Consider the following 17,555-nt stretch of genomic DNA (forward strand, 5'->3'; position numbering starts at 1 on the left):
GAGTTTACACCTCTATCCATACAAAATTCAAACGCGGCAACCCCTCAGCGCCACTACCATTGCTGCACGAGAGACATTCGCTAACGATATAGTGCACAGGATTGATGACGGCGATTTGCATGTGGGCAGCATTTGGTTTACTGACGAAGCTTATTTTTACCTGGACGGCTTCGTCAATAAACAGAACTGGTGCATATGGGGAACCGAAAAGCCCCATGTTGCATTCCCATCATCCCTGCATCCTCAAAAAGTACTGGTCTGGGCCGCCATTTCTTCCAAAGGAATCATTGGCCCATTTTTCAGATCTGAAATGATTACTGCATCACGCTATCTGGACATTCTTCGTGAATTTGTGGCGGTACAAACTGCCTTAGACGACACTGCGAACACCTCGTGGTTTATGCAAGATGGTGCCCGGCCACATCGCACGGCCGACGTCTTTAATTTCCTGAATGAATATTTCGATGATCGTGTGATTGCTTTGGGCTATCCGAAACATACAGGAGGCGGCGTGGAGTGGCCTCCCTATTCGCCAGACATGAACCCCTGTGACGTCTTTCTGTGGGGACACTTGAAAGACCAGGTGTACCACCAGAATCCAGAAACAATTGAACAGCTGAAGCAGTCCATCTCATCTGCATGTGAAGCCATTCCGCCAGACACGTTGTCAAAGGTTTCGGGTAATTTCATTCAGAGACTACGCCATGTTATTGCTACGCATGGTGGATATGTGGAAAATATCGTACTATAGAGTTTCCCAGACCGCAGCGCCATCTGTTGTTAAAAATTGTAACTACTGTAATTTCGAAAGTTTGGCTGCCTGAAAATGTACTGTTGTCCCAAGCATATTGCAACAAACGGTGTATTTCTATCGCTGCTCGTTTAGTTTTTATTGCCGTTTCAAATATACCGGTCATTTTTGAAACACCCTGTATCTTCAAAGTATCCTCCTAAACTAATGGATAAATTTCAACCAAACCTGGTACATATACCATTTACTATCCGGAGAGAAGCATTGTGGGCCTAAGATCCCTCAAAGTGGTTGGGGTTAAAAAGGAGGGTAACATACCACATGCAATGCTTATGCTGCATACATCCAGGATTTGAGAATGAGAGCATTAGCGACTTCTAACAAACTTTATACAAAAAATCAAATCTTCTTCTCGCTTATGTGCTGAAGGCCAAATATTTAACACATTATCTCGTATATAAAGTTATGAGATGTTCGAAGCTGTTTTATACGGGGTGGTTAGATTCTTTACAGAATCTTTGTTTTACTGGTCACTTAGAATCGGGACAGAAGCACTGTGGAGTTAAGAACCACTCCCATCATTAGGAGTGGGAATGAAAGGGGAGCGACATTAAAAAGCACAATTCAGGGACGCCTGGTGCCATTTGAACAAAACTTGTCGGCAGAATGAGAGTTTCACTCTGCAGCGGAGTGTTCGCTGATATGAAACTTTCTAGCAGATTAAAACTGTAGCCGCACCGAGACTCGAGCTCGGGACCTGTGGGAGTAATGTTGATGAGTAACGTAGGCTGCTTTAGAAAGTGTGTAGTAGACGATATTTACTGATTTGATGAATATAATGCGAATTACTGAGACATAATAATTCTTTGAAAAAGTCATTTTCTCTTTGACTTTTGAACTTCAAAATTTTGTGATTATGTTACCTGTGCTTATCTGCCTGTTGCATTCTACGTAATACGATTCAACGTAATGAATACAATGCTTATACTATCTGCAACGTGTTAAATCGATACTTCCGCAGTAATATCAGTCCCAAGCTGATCGCATTCTAGATGCTAAGTGTCACGTACCTCTTGCATCTTCTGAGATATTTGAAGGCTCACAATAACGGCATCATTTAAATGTTGTACGATAAACAGAGGGACATCATGCCTTTTCGTCGATATGTGCAAGGTTTTAGCGAGACTGAATTTCATTATAATATGCTAGCATAGCTGTGCCGGGTTGAGAACCAACCACATTAAATAGGATTGGGAATGAAAAGAGAGTGACGTTAAAAAGAGAAATGTAGGCACACCAGGAGCAATTTGAAGCAAATTTGTTGGGTACATGACATTTTATTTGTACGAAAATACTGTGGGAGTAAGATTTCCCAGTGCCACTAGGTGTGGGAATGCGAATGAGAAGGGGTGACGCTAAAATGTTCGAAAAGGACCTTTTGCTATTTATTTCCGGTATTTAGTTGATCTGGAATACCTTCAAAAATATTAGGTGTAATATGCCTCTTGTTTATGCTCTTAAGTGTGTCAACGAGGCCGTGAGAATAAGCAGTGCGGTTTGTCACTGAGTTACACGACCTAAAACCAAGCCTAATGGCAGAATATCATACATAAATTTAATATCTTCTTCGAAGTCCAATGGTGTAATATGGCGGAGAATCAGAGATATATGGGTGGAATATAAACACACCAAAACAAAGTTTTGCATCACCCTGAAGATAGACGTTGACTATGGATACTGTATCACAGACACAGTCCTTTTGACTGTTCAGAGATGTCACTAAACCTGCCCAAAGATATAAACAACCATGCATGAGCAGCGCCTATTAGACGGAGGATGTCCAACAGCCGATCAGTTCCAGTCATTCCACCTGGAAGGAGGTATACGGCTCGTGTTGTCTGTAGTTCAGCCATGCCTAGACGGTCAATACCGCGGTTCGATCGCGTCGGCATTGAACTATGTTCGAGGAAGGGCTCTCAACAAGGGAAGATTCGAGGTGTCTCGGAGTAAACCAAAGCGATGTTGTTCGGATATGGAGGAGATATAGAGAGACTGTCGATGACATGCCTCGCTCTGGCCGCCCAAGGGCTACTACTGCAATGGATGACCGCTACTTATGGATTATGCTCGGAGGAACCCTGACAGGAACGACACCATGTTGAATAATGCTTTCGTGGAGCCACAGGACGTCGTGTTACGACTCAAACTGTGCACAATAGGCTGCATGATGCGCAACTTCACTCCCAACGTCCATGGCGATGTCCATCTTTGCAACGACGACACCATGCAGCAATGCAGAGATGGGCCAAGGAAAATAGCGAATGGACCGCTCAGGATTGGCTTCACATTCTCATCACTGATGAGTGAGGCATATGTCTTCTACAAGACAATCGTCGGAGACGTGTTTAGAGACAACCCGTTCAGGCTGAAAGCATTAGGCACACTGTCCAGCGAGTGCAGCAAGGTGGAGGTTCCCTGCTGTTTTGGGGTGGCGTTATGTGGGGCCGAAGTACGCCGCTGCTGGTCATAGAAGGCGCCGTAACGGCTGTACGATACGTGAATGCCATCCTCCGACCAATGGGGCAACCATATCGGCGAGGCGCTCGTCTTCATGGACGACAATTCACGCCCCCATCGTGCACATTTTGTGAATGACTTCCTTCAGGGTAACGACAGCACTCGACTAGAGTGGCCAGCATGTTCTCCAGACATGAACTCTATCGAACATGCCTGGGATAGATTGAAAAGGGCTACTTATGGACGACGTAATCCAGCAACCACTCTGAGGGATCTCGCCAAATCGCTGTTGAGGAGTGGGACAATCTGGACCGAAAGTGCCTTGATGAACTTGTGGATAGTATGCCACGACGAATACACGCATGCATCAATACAAGAGGACGTGCTACTGGGTATTAGAGGTACCGGTGTGTACACCATTCTGGACCACCAGCTCTGAAGGTCCCGCTGTATGGTAGTACAACATGCAATGTGTGGTTTTTATAAGCAATAAAAAGGGCGGAAGTGATGTTTATGTTGATCTCAATTCCAATTTCATTTACAGGTTCCGGAACTCTCGGAACCGAGGTGATGCAAACCTTTTTTAGATGTGTGTAATTAGACCAGATTTGCGTATGTTCGATATCTCCTCCTAAGTGTATAGATCGATCACAATCAAATTTGGGAGACATAGTGCTTACTATCTGGAAAGAAATAGTATTGGGGTAAATAAGACTAATATTGTGTTAAGAGCTGGTGTAGCACGATATTAATTTTTGAGTTTTTTTTTTTTCTTATTTTTAAGCTTCACAACAATAAATTTGAGTAGATTTCTTTGTTTTTGAGCAGCACCGGTTCCAAAATAAAATATTTGATTTTGGGGGTAAATACGTTTCGGTCTGGCAGCTCCTACTCCCAGCTCCTCGCCCACTGCCTTTCCCTTCAGTTTGTTAGAGGGCGCATGGCATATGTTTATAGTTTCCCAAATGACATCAAGTAAAAGAACTTCCACGAAGGCAATAAAGCCATACACAAATTTCATTTCATTTCACTAATATGAGAGCACAGTCACATGTAACAGCCAGACTACAGGTTATACAATCCTCAAAGTTTTGATATCTACTTTCATACTAACGTTATTACATGCGAAAACACTTCTGCTATGTTTTCGCTATTAACTGCATAACCAGTTTCGATGTAATTTGTCATTGGGTTAGCTTGAATCCTGAAGAAAGTTATAGGTTACTTCAGAAAGAAAAAAAAGTGGGTGAAGTGAGGAGTGGAACATCCTTCCTTACATCAGTGAACATAAACCATTCTAAAATGTTAATAAGTTTGTTGCATACACTGCGGTGATAAGTCATGGGATACCTCCTAATATCGAGTCAGACCTCCTGTTGCCCGCCGTAGTGCAGCAGCTCGATGCATAATTGACTCAAAAAGTCGCTGGGAGTCTCCTGCAGAAATATTGACCCAATCTGCCTCTACAGCCGTCCATAACTGCGGAAGTCTTGCCGGTGCAAGATTTTGTGCATTAGCTGAGCTCTCGATTACGTCCCACAGAAATTTGATGAGACTCATGTTGGGCTATCTGAGTGGCCAAATCTTTCGCTCGAATTGTCCACAATGTTCTTCAAACCAATCATGAACAATTGTGGCCTGATGACGTGGCGCAGTGTCATCCATAATACACTACTGGCCATAAAAATTGCTACACCAAGAAGAAATGCAGATGATAAACGGGTATTCATTGGACAACTGACATGTGATTACATTTTCACGCCATTTGGGTGCATAGATCCTGAGAAATCAGTACCCAGAACAACCACCTCTCGCCGTAATAACGGCCTTGATACGAGTAGTGACTGGGGTATTGTGGCGAGCCAGTTGCTCGGCCACCATTGACCACACGTTTTCAGTTGGTGAGAGATCTAGAGAATGTGCTGGCCAGGGCAGCAGTCGAACGTTTTCTGCATCTAGAAAGGCCGGTACAGGACCTGCAACATGCGGTCGTGTATTATCCTGGTGAAATGTAGGGTTTCGCAGGGATCGAATGAAGGGTACAGCCACGGGTCGTAACACATCTGAAATGTAATGTCCACTGTTCAAAGTGCCGTCAATGTGAACAAGAGGTGACCGAGACGTGTAACCAATGGCATCCCATACCATCACGCCGGGTGATACGCCAGTATGGCGATGACGAATACACGCTTCCAATGTGCGTTCACCGCGATGTCGCCAAACACGGATGCGACCATCCGAAATAATGACGTTTTGCCATTCGTGCACCCAGGTTCGTCTTTGAGTACACCATCGCAAGCGTTCCTGTCTGTGAAGCAGCGTCAAGGGTAACCGCAGCCACGGTCTCCGAGCTGATAGCCTGTGCTGCTGCAAACGTCGTCGAACTGTTCTTGCAGATGGTTGTTCTCTTGAAAACGTCCCCATCTGTTGACTCAGGGATCGAGACGTGGCTGCACGATCCCGTTACAGCCATGAGGACTGCTAGTGATACGAGTCCGTTGGGGTCCAGCACGGCGTTCCGTATTACCCTCCTGAACCTACCGATTACATATTCTGCTAACAGTCATTGGATCTCGACCAACGCGAGCAGCAGTGTCACGATACGATAAACAGCAATCGCGATAGGCTACAATCCGACCTTTATCAAAGTCGGAAACGTGATGGTACGCATTTCTCCTCCTTACACGAGGCATCACAACGACGTTTCACCAGGCAACGCCGGTCAACTGCTGTTTGTGTATGAGAAATCGGTTGGAAACTTTCCTCATGTCAGCACGTTCCGTTCTATGTGTCGCCACCGGCGCCAACGTTGTGTGAATGCTCTGAAAAGCTAATCATTTGCATGTCACAGCATCTTCTTCCTGTCGGTTACATTTCGCGTCGGTAGCACGTCATCCTCGTGGTGTAGCAATTTTTATGGGCAGTAGTGTAATTGCATCGTTCGTTGGGATGAGGGGTCCATGAATGGCTACAAATAGTCTACAAGCAGCCAAATATAACCATTTCCAGTCAATTATCGATTCAGTTGAACCGGAGAACTGAGTCCAATCCATGTAAACACAGCTCACACCATTAAGGAGCTACGATCAACTTGCACACCGCCTTGTTGACAAACTGGGTCCATGGTTTCGTATGGTCTGCGCCACACGAACCCCACCATTGGCTCTTACCAGCTGGAATAGGGTCTCATCAGACTGGGCCACGGTTTTCCTGTTGGCTATGGTCCAACCGACATGGACGTGTATCAGCAAAGGCTCTCGCGTCGATCGTCTGTTGCCATAACCCATTAATGCTAAGCTTCAGAGCTTTGTCCTAACGGGTACGGTAGTCATATGCCTCACATTGATTTCTGCGATGATTTCATGCGGTGTTGCTTGTCTGTTAGCACTTACAGCTCTACGCAAACGCCTCAGCTCTCGGTCGTTAAGTGAAGGTCATCGACAACTGTGTTGTCCGTAATGTGGTATTATCCGTACATTCCTGACACTGTGGATCTTGGAATATTGGATTCCCTAACGATTTCCGAAATAGAATGTCACATGCGTCTACCTCCAACTCCGTTTCGCGTTCAAAGTCCGTCGTGCGGCCATAATCACGTCGGAAATCTATTCAGCTGAATCACCTGAGTACAAATGACATCTCCGTCAATGCACTGCGCTTTCATTCATTGTGTACGCGATACTACCGACATTTGTGTACGTGCATATCGCCGTCCCATGAGTTTTGTCACTTCAGTGTAATGTACACATTGTACAATGTATAGATGCCAACGCAGGTCTCAGCTATGGTATGCTTACCCGAACAGGACGACACATGAGGGCAGCTGATATTATTGCTTGTACATTAGTTTACTTACGATAATTCATCACAACAAATCGAATGATAAGCGAGGGCAGTGCGAATAACAGTAACACCCATTAACATTATAAGAACCATTACTTCAACCCAGACATTCCGGCAGGGAAGTCCTAATTATTATAGTAGAAAACACAACGAAAGCCCAACCTCACTGCCACGACACTGAAGGCGCACATGAAGCTCGACAAGTAAAATAAAGTTAACTAATGTTCCTCTAGTAATGAGTGAGCATGCAAACACTCAACTGACACCGCAATGGTATACAGGAAAGCTGTAGGTGTGTGTTTTCTAAAGGTTTCTCATTGGATTAATTATTTTCGGTGCTCAGCTGGTGGTGCAGTGGTGTAAGTTGACAACTGATAGCTCCTTATGCGCAGCTGGCCGTAGTCTGTCACTAGGACGGCCCATTCAGACTGAACAGAATGTATAGATCGAGGTGTCTTCAAAACGCAGTTCACAGAGTTCGTCTCCTCCTCCAACGGTGCTACACTGAACTGTGAGTTGCACCGCAGCAGATTCGTGTGCAGCCGTGTGCACTGGACAGTGATAGCTTGAATACTCAAAGCCACTAAACGCGGAACGCGCTGAGTCCGCGGCTGCGGATTCATCGCCCTAAAATCGGGGATTGGGGTCACACCGCACACTCCTGCAGGGCGCTATCACACTCCTTGGTAGGTTAGAACGTCAGAGATATAACAGAGAGAAGGCTGCTATCCATAGTGAGTCGAGAAACGGTGCACTACCCCTTCAGTATTGTGGAAACTGTCTCAGAGAGTGGTGGTGATAATCTGTGTAAGTAAACAGTTCCGCTTGCGTTGGCCTCGCCAGTAGAGGCTGAAATGCCACGTGGTGATTGCCATTGGTCTGCCACTGAAAATAAACACTCGGCACGGTGGTTGTAATGGCATTTCGTATGCACACTACACTGATATCTAGTCGCAGTTCCGGAAAGGGCCTTTGATTGTGCGTGTTGCTATTTAAAGCAATTCTAGCTCACGCTACTTTTAGTCGTAACGTCGCTATGTTAACGGCTGTCGACAGTGTCCATCTCGGTATCCACACGCTACTAGTTCCACAGCAGACAGTTTCCTAGTTTGTATCATGCTACAACACTTGCACATGCTTGTCACTTCTTCCGTGTGTTTTTGCTTTTAGGAAGCTTTAATTGTCGAGTGTTTGTAATAGTGTTCCATAGATTTCGTGTTTATTTTGAATACAGTCAGAGAGAGTCCCTTTAGTCAACCATAGTGCCAGTAGTGCTATTGTTTGTTTTCAATACAGTCCAGAGACAGGTAGTGCCATTTTCACTGTTTTCTACAAGAAGTGGCTAGCAACCACAGTTTGGTCAAGAATCAGCCGCCTTTAGTGAATTAGCAGTCTAGTTAAAAGTTGATTAACTCTCTACAGTAAATTGAATTCTTAGGATGGATAGGATGTGTGACTGCTGTGTACGGACGCAGGAGGAGCTGGCCACTGTTGGCGAACAGTTGAACGTGTTGATGGCCGCGGTCAGCCGTTTTCAGGCTGTTGCCTCGGAGTGTAGCGGCAGTGGGGAGTCTGGTGCGTCGCATGGTACACCCCAGGTGTTACATGCTTCATCCACTGTCTCTGCTGTCGAGACATCTTCGCGGGTACCGGGCGCGGTGGGGCCACCCTCTCCCCAAGGGGAGTGGCGGCTTCAGCGGCGTTCGCGGCGCACGAGGCGGAAGGTAAATGTGGAGGCTGGCCGTGTTGTATCGCCCGCTCTGCCTGTGAGTGAACATGTGGCCGTTCCTTCAGCAAGGTCCGAACAGGCACACGGGGGAAGGGTTTTATTAGTTATTGGGAGCTCCAACGTTAGGCGGGTGATGGAGCCCCTTAGGGAAATAGCGGAAAGGTCGGGGAAGAAGGCCAGTGTTCACTCTGTCTGCTTGCCGGGGGATCTCATCCGAGATGTGGAGGAGGCCCTGCCGGCGGTGATAGAGAGCACTGGGTGCACCTGGCTGCAAATTGTTGCTCATGTCGGCACCAATGACTCCTGACGTCTGGGTTCAGAGGTCATCCTCAGTTCGTACAGCCGGTTGACGGAATTGGTGACGGCGGAAAGCCTCGCTCGCGGGGTGGAATCAGAGCTAACTATTTGTAGTATCGTTCCCAGAACCGATCGCGGTCCTCTAGTTTGGATCCGAGTGGAAGGCTCAGACGATTCTGCGGAGATCTGGGGTGCAAATTTCTCGACCTCCGCTATCGGGTGGAGAAATGTAGGGTCCCCCTGAATAGGTCAGGCGTCCACTACACGCCGGAAGCGGCTATAAGGGCAGCGGAGTACGTGTAGAGTGCACATGGGGGTTTTTTGGGTTAGAGAATTCCCTCCCTAGGCCCGACAAGGCGCCTCCTGAGACGCGGCAAGGTAGGAGTAGGCAAAATGCAACAGGGAATAACAATATTAATATGCTAATAGTAAACTGCAGGAGCGTTTATAGAAAGGTCCCAGAACTGCTCTCATTAATAAACGGTCACAACGCCCATATTGTACTAGGGACAGAAAGTTGGCTGAAAGCAGACGTAAACAGTAATGAAATCCTAAACTTAGATTGGAATGTATACCGCAGAGACAGGCTGGACAGTGAAGGGGGAGGCGTGTTTATAGCGATAAGAAGTGCAATAGTATCGAAGGAAATTGACGGACATACGAAATGTGAAATAATTTGGGTGAACGTCACGGTTAAAGAAGGCTCAGACATGGTAATTGGATGTCTCTATAGGCCCCCTGGCTCAGCAGCTGTTGTGGCTGAGCACCTGAAGGATAATTTGGAAAATATTTCGTGTAGATTTCCCCACCAAGTTATAGTTCTGGGTGGAGATTTTAATTTGCCGGGTATAGACTGGGAGACTCAAACGTTCATAACGGGTGGCACGGAAATTTTTTTAAGTGCTTTATCTGAAAACTACCTTGAGCAGTTAAACAGAGAACCGACTCGTGGCGATAACATATTAGACCTTCTGGTGACAATCAGACCCGAACTATTTGAAACAGTTAACGCAGAACAGGTAATCAGCGATCATAAAGCGGTTACTACATCGATGATTTCAGCCGTAAACAGAAATATTAAAAAAGGTAGGAAGATTTTTCTGTTTAGCAAAAGTGACAAAAAGCAGATTACAGAGTACCTGACGGCTCAACACAAAAGTTTTGTCTCAAGTACAGTTAGTGTTGAGGATCAGTGGAAAAAGTTCAAAACCATCGTACAATATGCGTTAGATGAGTATGCGCCAAGCAAGATCGTAGGAGATGGAAAAGAGCCACCGTGGTACAACAACCGAGTTAGAAAACTGTTGCGGAAGCAAAGGGAACTTCACAGCAAACATAAACATAGCGAAAGCCTTGCAGACAAACAAAAATTCCGAGAAGCGAAATGTAGTGTGAGGAGGGCTATGCGAGAGGCGTTCAATGAATTCGAAAGTAAAATTCTATGTACTGACTTGGCAGAAAATCCTAAGAAATGTTGGTCTTATGTCAAAGCGGTAGGTGGATCAAAACAAAATGTCCAGGATCCTGCCTCGGGCATGGATGTGTGTGATGTCCTTAGGTTAGTTAGGTTTAAGTAGTTCTAAGTTCTAGGGGACTGATGACCACAGCAGTTGAGTCCCATAGTGCTCAGAGCCATTTGAACCATTTGAACCAAAATGTCCAGACACTCTGTGACCTAAATGGTACTGAAACAGAGGACGACAGACTAACGGCCGAAATACTAAATGTCTTTTTCCAAATCTGTTTCGCAGAGGAAGACTGCACTGTAGTTACTTCTCTAGATTGTCGCACAGATGACAAAATGGTAGACATCGAAATAGACGACAGAGGGATAGAGAAACAATTAAAATCTCTCAAAAGGGGAAAGGCTGCTGGACTTGATGGGATACCAGTTCGATTTTACACAGAGTACGCGAAGGAACTTGCCTCCCTTCTTGCAGCGGTGTACCGTAGGTCTCTAGAAGAGCGTAGCATTCCAAAGGATTGGAAAAGGGCACAGGTCATCACCGTTTTCAAGAAGGGACGTCGAACAGATGTGCAGAACTATAGACCTATATCTCTAACGTCGATCAGTTGTAGAATTTTGGAACACGTATTATGTTCGAGTATATTGACTTTTCTGGAGACTAGAAATCTACTCTGTAGGAATCAGCATGGGTTTTGAAAAAGACGGCCGTGTGAAACCCAGCTCGCGCTATTCGTCCACGAGACTCAGAGGGCCATGGACACGGGTTCACTGGTAGAGGCCGTGTTTCTTGACTTCTGCAAGGCGTTCGATACAGTTCCCCACAGTCGTTTAATGAACAAAGTAAGAGCATATGGACTATCAGACCAATTGTGTGCTTGTATTGAATAGTTCCTAGATAGCAGAACGCAGCATGTCATTCTCAATGGAGAGAAGTCTTCCGAAGTAAGAGTGATTTCAGGTGTGCCGCAGGGGAGTGTCATAGGACCGTTGCTATTCACAATATACATAAATGACCTTGTGGATGACATCGGAAGTTCACTGAGGCTTTTTGCAGATGATGCTGTGGTGTATCGAGAGGTTGTAAAAATTGAAAATTGTACTGAAATGCAGGAGGATCTGCAGCGAATTGACGCATGGTGCAGGGAATGGCAGTTCAATCTCAATGTAGACAAGTGTAATGTGCTGCGAATACATAGAAAGATAGATCCCTTATCATTTAGCTACAAAATAGCAGGTCAGCAACTGGAAGCAGTTAATTCCATAAATCATCTGGGAGTACGCGTTAGGAGTGATTTAAAATGGAATGATCATATAAAGCTGATCGTCGATAAAGCAGATGCCAGACTGAGATTCATTGGAAGAATCCTAAGGAAATGCAATCCGAAAACAAAGGAAGTAGGTTACAGTACGCTTGTTCGCCCGCAACTTGAATACTGCTCAGCAGTGTGGGATCCGTACCAGATAGGTTTGACAGAAGAGATAGAGAAGATCCAACGGAGAGCAGCGCGCTTCGTTACAGGATCATTTAGTAATCGCGAAAGCGTTACGGAGATGACGGATAAACTCCAGTGGAAGACTCTGCAGGAGAGACGCTCAGTAGCTCGGTACGGGCTTTTGTTAAAGTTTCGAGAACATACCTCCACCGAAGTGTCAAGCAGTATATTGGTGCCTCCTACGTATATCTCGCGAAGAGACCATGAGGATAAAATCAGAGAGATTAGAGCCTACACAGAAGCATACGGACAATCCTTCTTTCCACGAACAATACGAGACTGGAATAGAAGGGAGAACCGATAGAGCTACTCAGGGTACTCTCCGCCACACACCGTCAGGTGGCTTGCGGAGTATGGATGTAGATATAGATGTAAATAGTGCTCAGAGCCATTTGAACCATTTTTAATGGCCGATCGGGAAGGTGAAACAGTTTACTGGGGGTGAGGCGGCCGAGTTGGAACGTGGCGGGGAGGCGAGTAGTGCGCCGGCAGTCGATGGTTAGTACAAGCTCGACAGTTAACAGTCGCCGGTTCTGACGGTAGCAACAATACGAAGAAGACACACTCAGATGGGTTCCTGGGTTACGAACCACTATTAAATCGGCGGTTGACGGTTGCAAACCTTTAGACGTGTGGAGCGCATCCCGAGGGAAGCCGCGTGTTGTGTGCTACAGCGACCGACCGGACCTGCAGCCGGATGGCAGCCCACCGCTATGTTGAAGTTGTGTGTGTGCTTCAAGCCGTCCTTCCTGTATCGTTGTACAGATATGTCTGTTGAGCCTCCGATTTGGTTCATTGGATGCGAGTAAGCTCATCGTAGGCAGTAACCATAGCTATAATTTCCCTTTCCTGCACCAGTACTGTGACTGTTTAGTTCGATAGTTCATTGCTTGTACGTTCGAGTTTCAGGTCTGCATACTTCTCCTGCGCGCCTTGCGCACCTAAGCTGCAAGTCGGTATAGTATCTTTCTTATATGGTGCTACGGAGTAAGCTTCTATTTTAGATTTTAAATCTCAAAGTTTCTTTCGGGAAGGAATTTTTAACTCTTTGATTGTACTGCTACAGTTTCTATTATTGTATTTGATCTCTCTTTCCAAGGATTAATCCCGACATCCGCGGTCTGCTGGTTAACTGGATGTGCCATGTTAATTTTAAGGGGTGGCGAGATCCCCTTCCTGTCGTCACCCTGTACCCCCCATGAAGGAATTAGTGTATCCCATCTGTCTGCGTCTAGTGTAATCCATGGAATAGTTCGAATGTGTTCAGAGGTCTGCGAGCCGTGTAACTGAGGCGGAACGTGGGGACCAGCCCGTTATTCACCTATCAGGATGTGGAAAACCGCCTAAAAATCACATCCAGGCAGGCCAGCACACCGATCCTCGTCGTTACCCGCCGAGCGGATTCGGTCTGGGGCAGGTGCACCTACCCGAGTCCAGGAAGCAGCGCAGCTGGTGGGTTATTATTGTATTTGATCTGTTTGCTATTAATCTGGTGCAATTTTGTGATTGTAAATTATTTTATTTCTTAGTGGTCAAGTGTTTCCCAGTAGATATTTAATAAATCTTAGTGCGTTCTGTTCAAATAAAGAGAATAAACAGAAATTGTCTGCTGCTGCATCATTATAGGTGTAGCATTGAAAAATAATGATATTAACCAGCGTAATACTTTGACTATAATTGAAGAAGCATGAAATTAAACACAAACACGGTTTGAGATTATATATACATAGATTATTTATTTAAGTACCATACATAGGACGAAGTATTTCAAGAAAATCATCAGACCCCTTCTGCATCTTCTTCTTAGCACCTCTATAGTATTTCCCAAATATAGCTTTTTGATTCCCCCCCATGAAACATGGACCTTGCCGTTGATGGGGAGGCTTGCGTGCCTCAACGATACAGATAGCCGTACCGTAGGTGCAACCACAACGAAGGGGTATCTGTTGAGAGGCCAGACAAACATGTGATTCCTGAAGAGGAGCAGCAGCCTTTTCAGTAATTGCAGGGGCAACAGTCTGGATGATTGACTGATCTGGCCTTGTAACACTAACCAAAACGGCCTTCCTGTTGTGGTACTGGGAACGGCTGAAAGCAAGGAGAAACTACAGACGTAATTTTTCCCGAAGGCATGCAGCTTTACTGTATGGTTAAATGATGATGGCGTCCTCTTGTGTAAAATATTCCGGAAGTAAAATAGTCCCCCATTCGGATCTTGGGGCGGGGACTACTCAGGAGAACGTCGTTATCAGGAGAAAGAAAACTGGCGTTTTATGGATCGGAGCATGGAATGTCAGATCCCTTAATCGGGCAGGTAGGTTAGAAAATTTGAAAAGGGAAGTGGATAGGTTGAAGTTAGATATAGTGGGAATTAGTGAAGTTCGGTGGCAGGAGGAACAAGATTTTTGGTCAGGTGAATACAGGGTTATAAGTACAAAATCAAATAGGGGTAATGGAGGAGTAGGTTTAATAATGAATAAAAAATAGGAGTGAGGGTAAGCTACTACAAACAGCATAGTGAACGCATTATTGTGGCCAAGATAGACACGAAGCCCACGCCTACTACAGTAGTACAAGTTTATATGCCAACTAGCTCTGCAGATGATGAAGAAATTGATGAAATGTATGATGAGATAAAAGAAATTATTCAGGTAGTGAAGGGAGACGAAAATTTAATAGTCATGGTTGACTGGAATTCAACAGTAGGAAAAGGAAGAGAAGGAAACGTAGTAGGAGAATGTGGAATAGGGCTAAGAAATGAAAGAGGAAGACGCCTGGTAGAATTTTGCACGGACCATAACTTAATCATAGCTAACACTTGGCTCAAGAATCATGAAAGAAGGTTGTATACATGGAAGAACCCTGGAGATACTAGAAGGTTTCAGATAGATTATATAATGGTAAGACAGAGATTTAGGAACCAGGTTTTAATTTGTAAGACATTTCCAGGGGCAGATGTGGACTCTGACCACAATCTATTGGTTATGAACTGTAGATTAAAACTGAAGAAACTGCAAAAAGGTGGTAATTTAAGGTGATGGGACCTGGATAAACTGACAGAACTAGAGGTTGTAGAGAGTTTGAGAGCATAAGGGAACAATTGACAGGAATGGGGGAAAGAAATACAGTAGAAGAAGAGTGGGTAGCTTTGAGAGACGAAATAGTGAAGGCAGCAGAGGATCGAGTAGGTAAACAGACGAGGGCTAGTAGAAATGCTTGGGTAACAGAAGAGATACTGACTTTTATTGATGAAAGGAGAAAATACAAAAATTCAGTAAATGAAGCAGGCAAAAAGGAATATAAACATCTCAAAAATGAGATCGACAGGACGTGCAAAATGGCTAAGCAGGCATGGCTAGAGGACAAACGTAAGGATGTAGAGGCTTTTATCACGAGGGGTAAGATAGACACTGCCTACAGGAAAATTTAAGAGACCTTTGGAGAAAAGAGAACCACTTGCATGAATATCAAGAGCTCAGATGGAAACCCAGTTCTAAGCAAAGAAGGGAAAGCAGAAAGGTGGAAGGAGTATATAGAGGGTCTATACAGGGGCGATGTTCTTGAGGACAATATTATGGAAATGGAAGAGGATGTAAATGATGATGAAATGGGAGATACGATACTGCGTGAGGAGTTTGACAGAGCACTGAAAGACCTAAGTCGAAACAAGGCCCCAGGAGTAGGCAACATTCCATTAGAACTACTGACAACCTTGGGAGAGCCAGTCCTGACAAAAGTCTACCATCTGGTGAGCAAGATGTATGAGACAGGCGAAATTCCATCAGACTTCAAGAAGAAATAATAATAAGAAAGCAGGTGTTGACAGATGTTAAAATTACCGAACTATCAGTTTAATAAGTCACAGCTGCAAAATACTAACGCGAATTCTTTACAGACGAATGGAAAAACTGGTAGAAGCCGACCTCGGGGAAGATCAATTTGGATTCCGTAGAAATGTTGTAACACGTGAGGCAATACTGACCCTACGACTTATCTTAGAAGAAAGATTAAGGAAAGGCAAACCTACGTTTCTAGCATTTGTAGACTTAGAGAAAGCTTTAGACAATGTTGGCTGGAACACTCTCTTTCAAATTCTGAAAGTGGCAGGGGTAAAATACAGGGAGCGAAAGGCTATTTACAATTTATACAGAAACCAGATGGCAGTTATAAGAGTCGAAGGACATGAAAGGGAAGCAGTGGTTGGGAAGGGAGTAAGACAGGGTTGTAGCCTCTCCCCGATGCGATTCAATCTGTGTATTGAGCAAGCAGTAAAGGAAACAAAAGAAAAGTTCGGAGTAGGTATTAAATTCCATGGAGAAGAAATTAAAACTTTGAGGTTCGCTGATGACATTGTAATTCCGTCAAAGACAGCAAAGGACTTGGAAGAGCAGTTGAACGGAATGGACAGTGTCTTGAAAGGAGGGTATAAGATGAACAGCAACAAAAGCAAAACGAGGATAATGGAATGTAGTCGAATTAAGTCGGGTGATGCTGAGGGAATTAGATTAGGAAATGAGACAAAGTAGTAAAGGAGTTTTGCTATTTGGGGAGCAAAGTAACTGGTCGAAGTAGAATGGATATAAAATGTAGACTGGCAATGGCAAGGAAAGCGTTTCTGAAGAAGAGAAATTCGTTAACATCAACTATTGATTTAAGTGTCAGAAAGTCGTTTCTGAAAGCATTTGTATGGAGTGTAGCCATGTATGGAAGTGAAACATAGATGATAAATAGTTTAGACAAGAAGAGAATAGAAGCTTTCGAAATGTGGTGCTACAGGAGATTGCTGAAGATTACATGGGTAGATCACGTAACTAATGAGGAGATATTGAACAGAATTGGGGAGAAGAGGAGTTTGTGGCACAACTTGACTAGAAGAAGGGATCGTTTCGTAGGACATGTTCTGAGGCATCAAGGGATCACCAATTTAGTACTGGAGGGCAGCGTGACACGTTTCGTTCCACTGGGATTTAAATCGTATGTAGAACTGAAAAGCATGGGTGCCCTTGATGCCTTCTTATCCACAGCATCTGCACTCTATGGCTGGACTAGCACAGGGATGTTCTGAAGGGAAGCGTCTGTAACACCGAAAATGCTGGATACATGGCACCTGCTACCAATATATAATTTGTTTTGCTGAATTGTACGTAAATATTTGTAATTTAAATGCTTTCTTTTATTAAGTAAGGACATTGCTACACTGTATGTGTAAATTTAGGTAGAGGTCTGTTGACATTTCATTGTATTTATATGTGTCTTCCTGCGAAAGGTATAAGCTCTGGGAAAAAGCCAAAGGAATTGTTATTTGCATCGACTAACAATGATAATAGCAGTGCTTGTGCACTGTAAAATCTTTGGGTAAATTGTTGTTGTGTGGAGCGCGTGGAGAGAGGGAGACAGGTTCCAGTGCTTGTAGTGTGCGGAAGTGTGGTGTTAATGCTCTCGCAGTAGAGAGTACCA

This window comes from Schistocerca piceifrons, chromosome 1 (genome assembly GCF_021461385.2).
Source record: "Schistocerca piceifrons isolate TAMUIC-IGC-003096 chromosome 1, iqSchPice1.1, whole genome shotgun sequence".
NCBI classification, from domain to species: Eukaryota; Metazoa; Arthropoda; class Insecta; order Orthoptera; family Acrididae; genus Schistocerca; species Schistocerca piceifrons.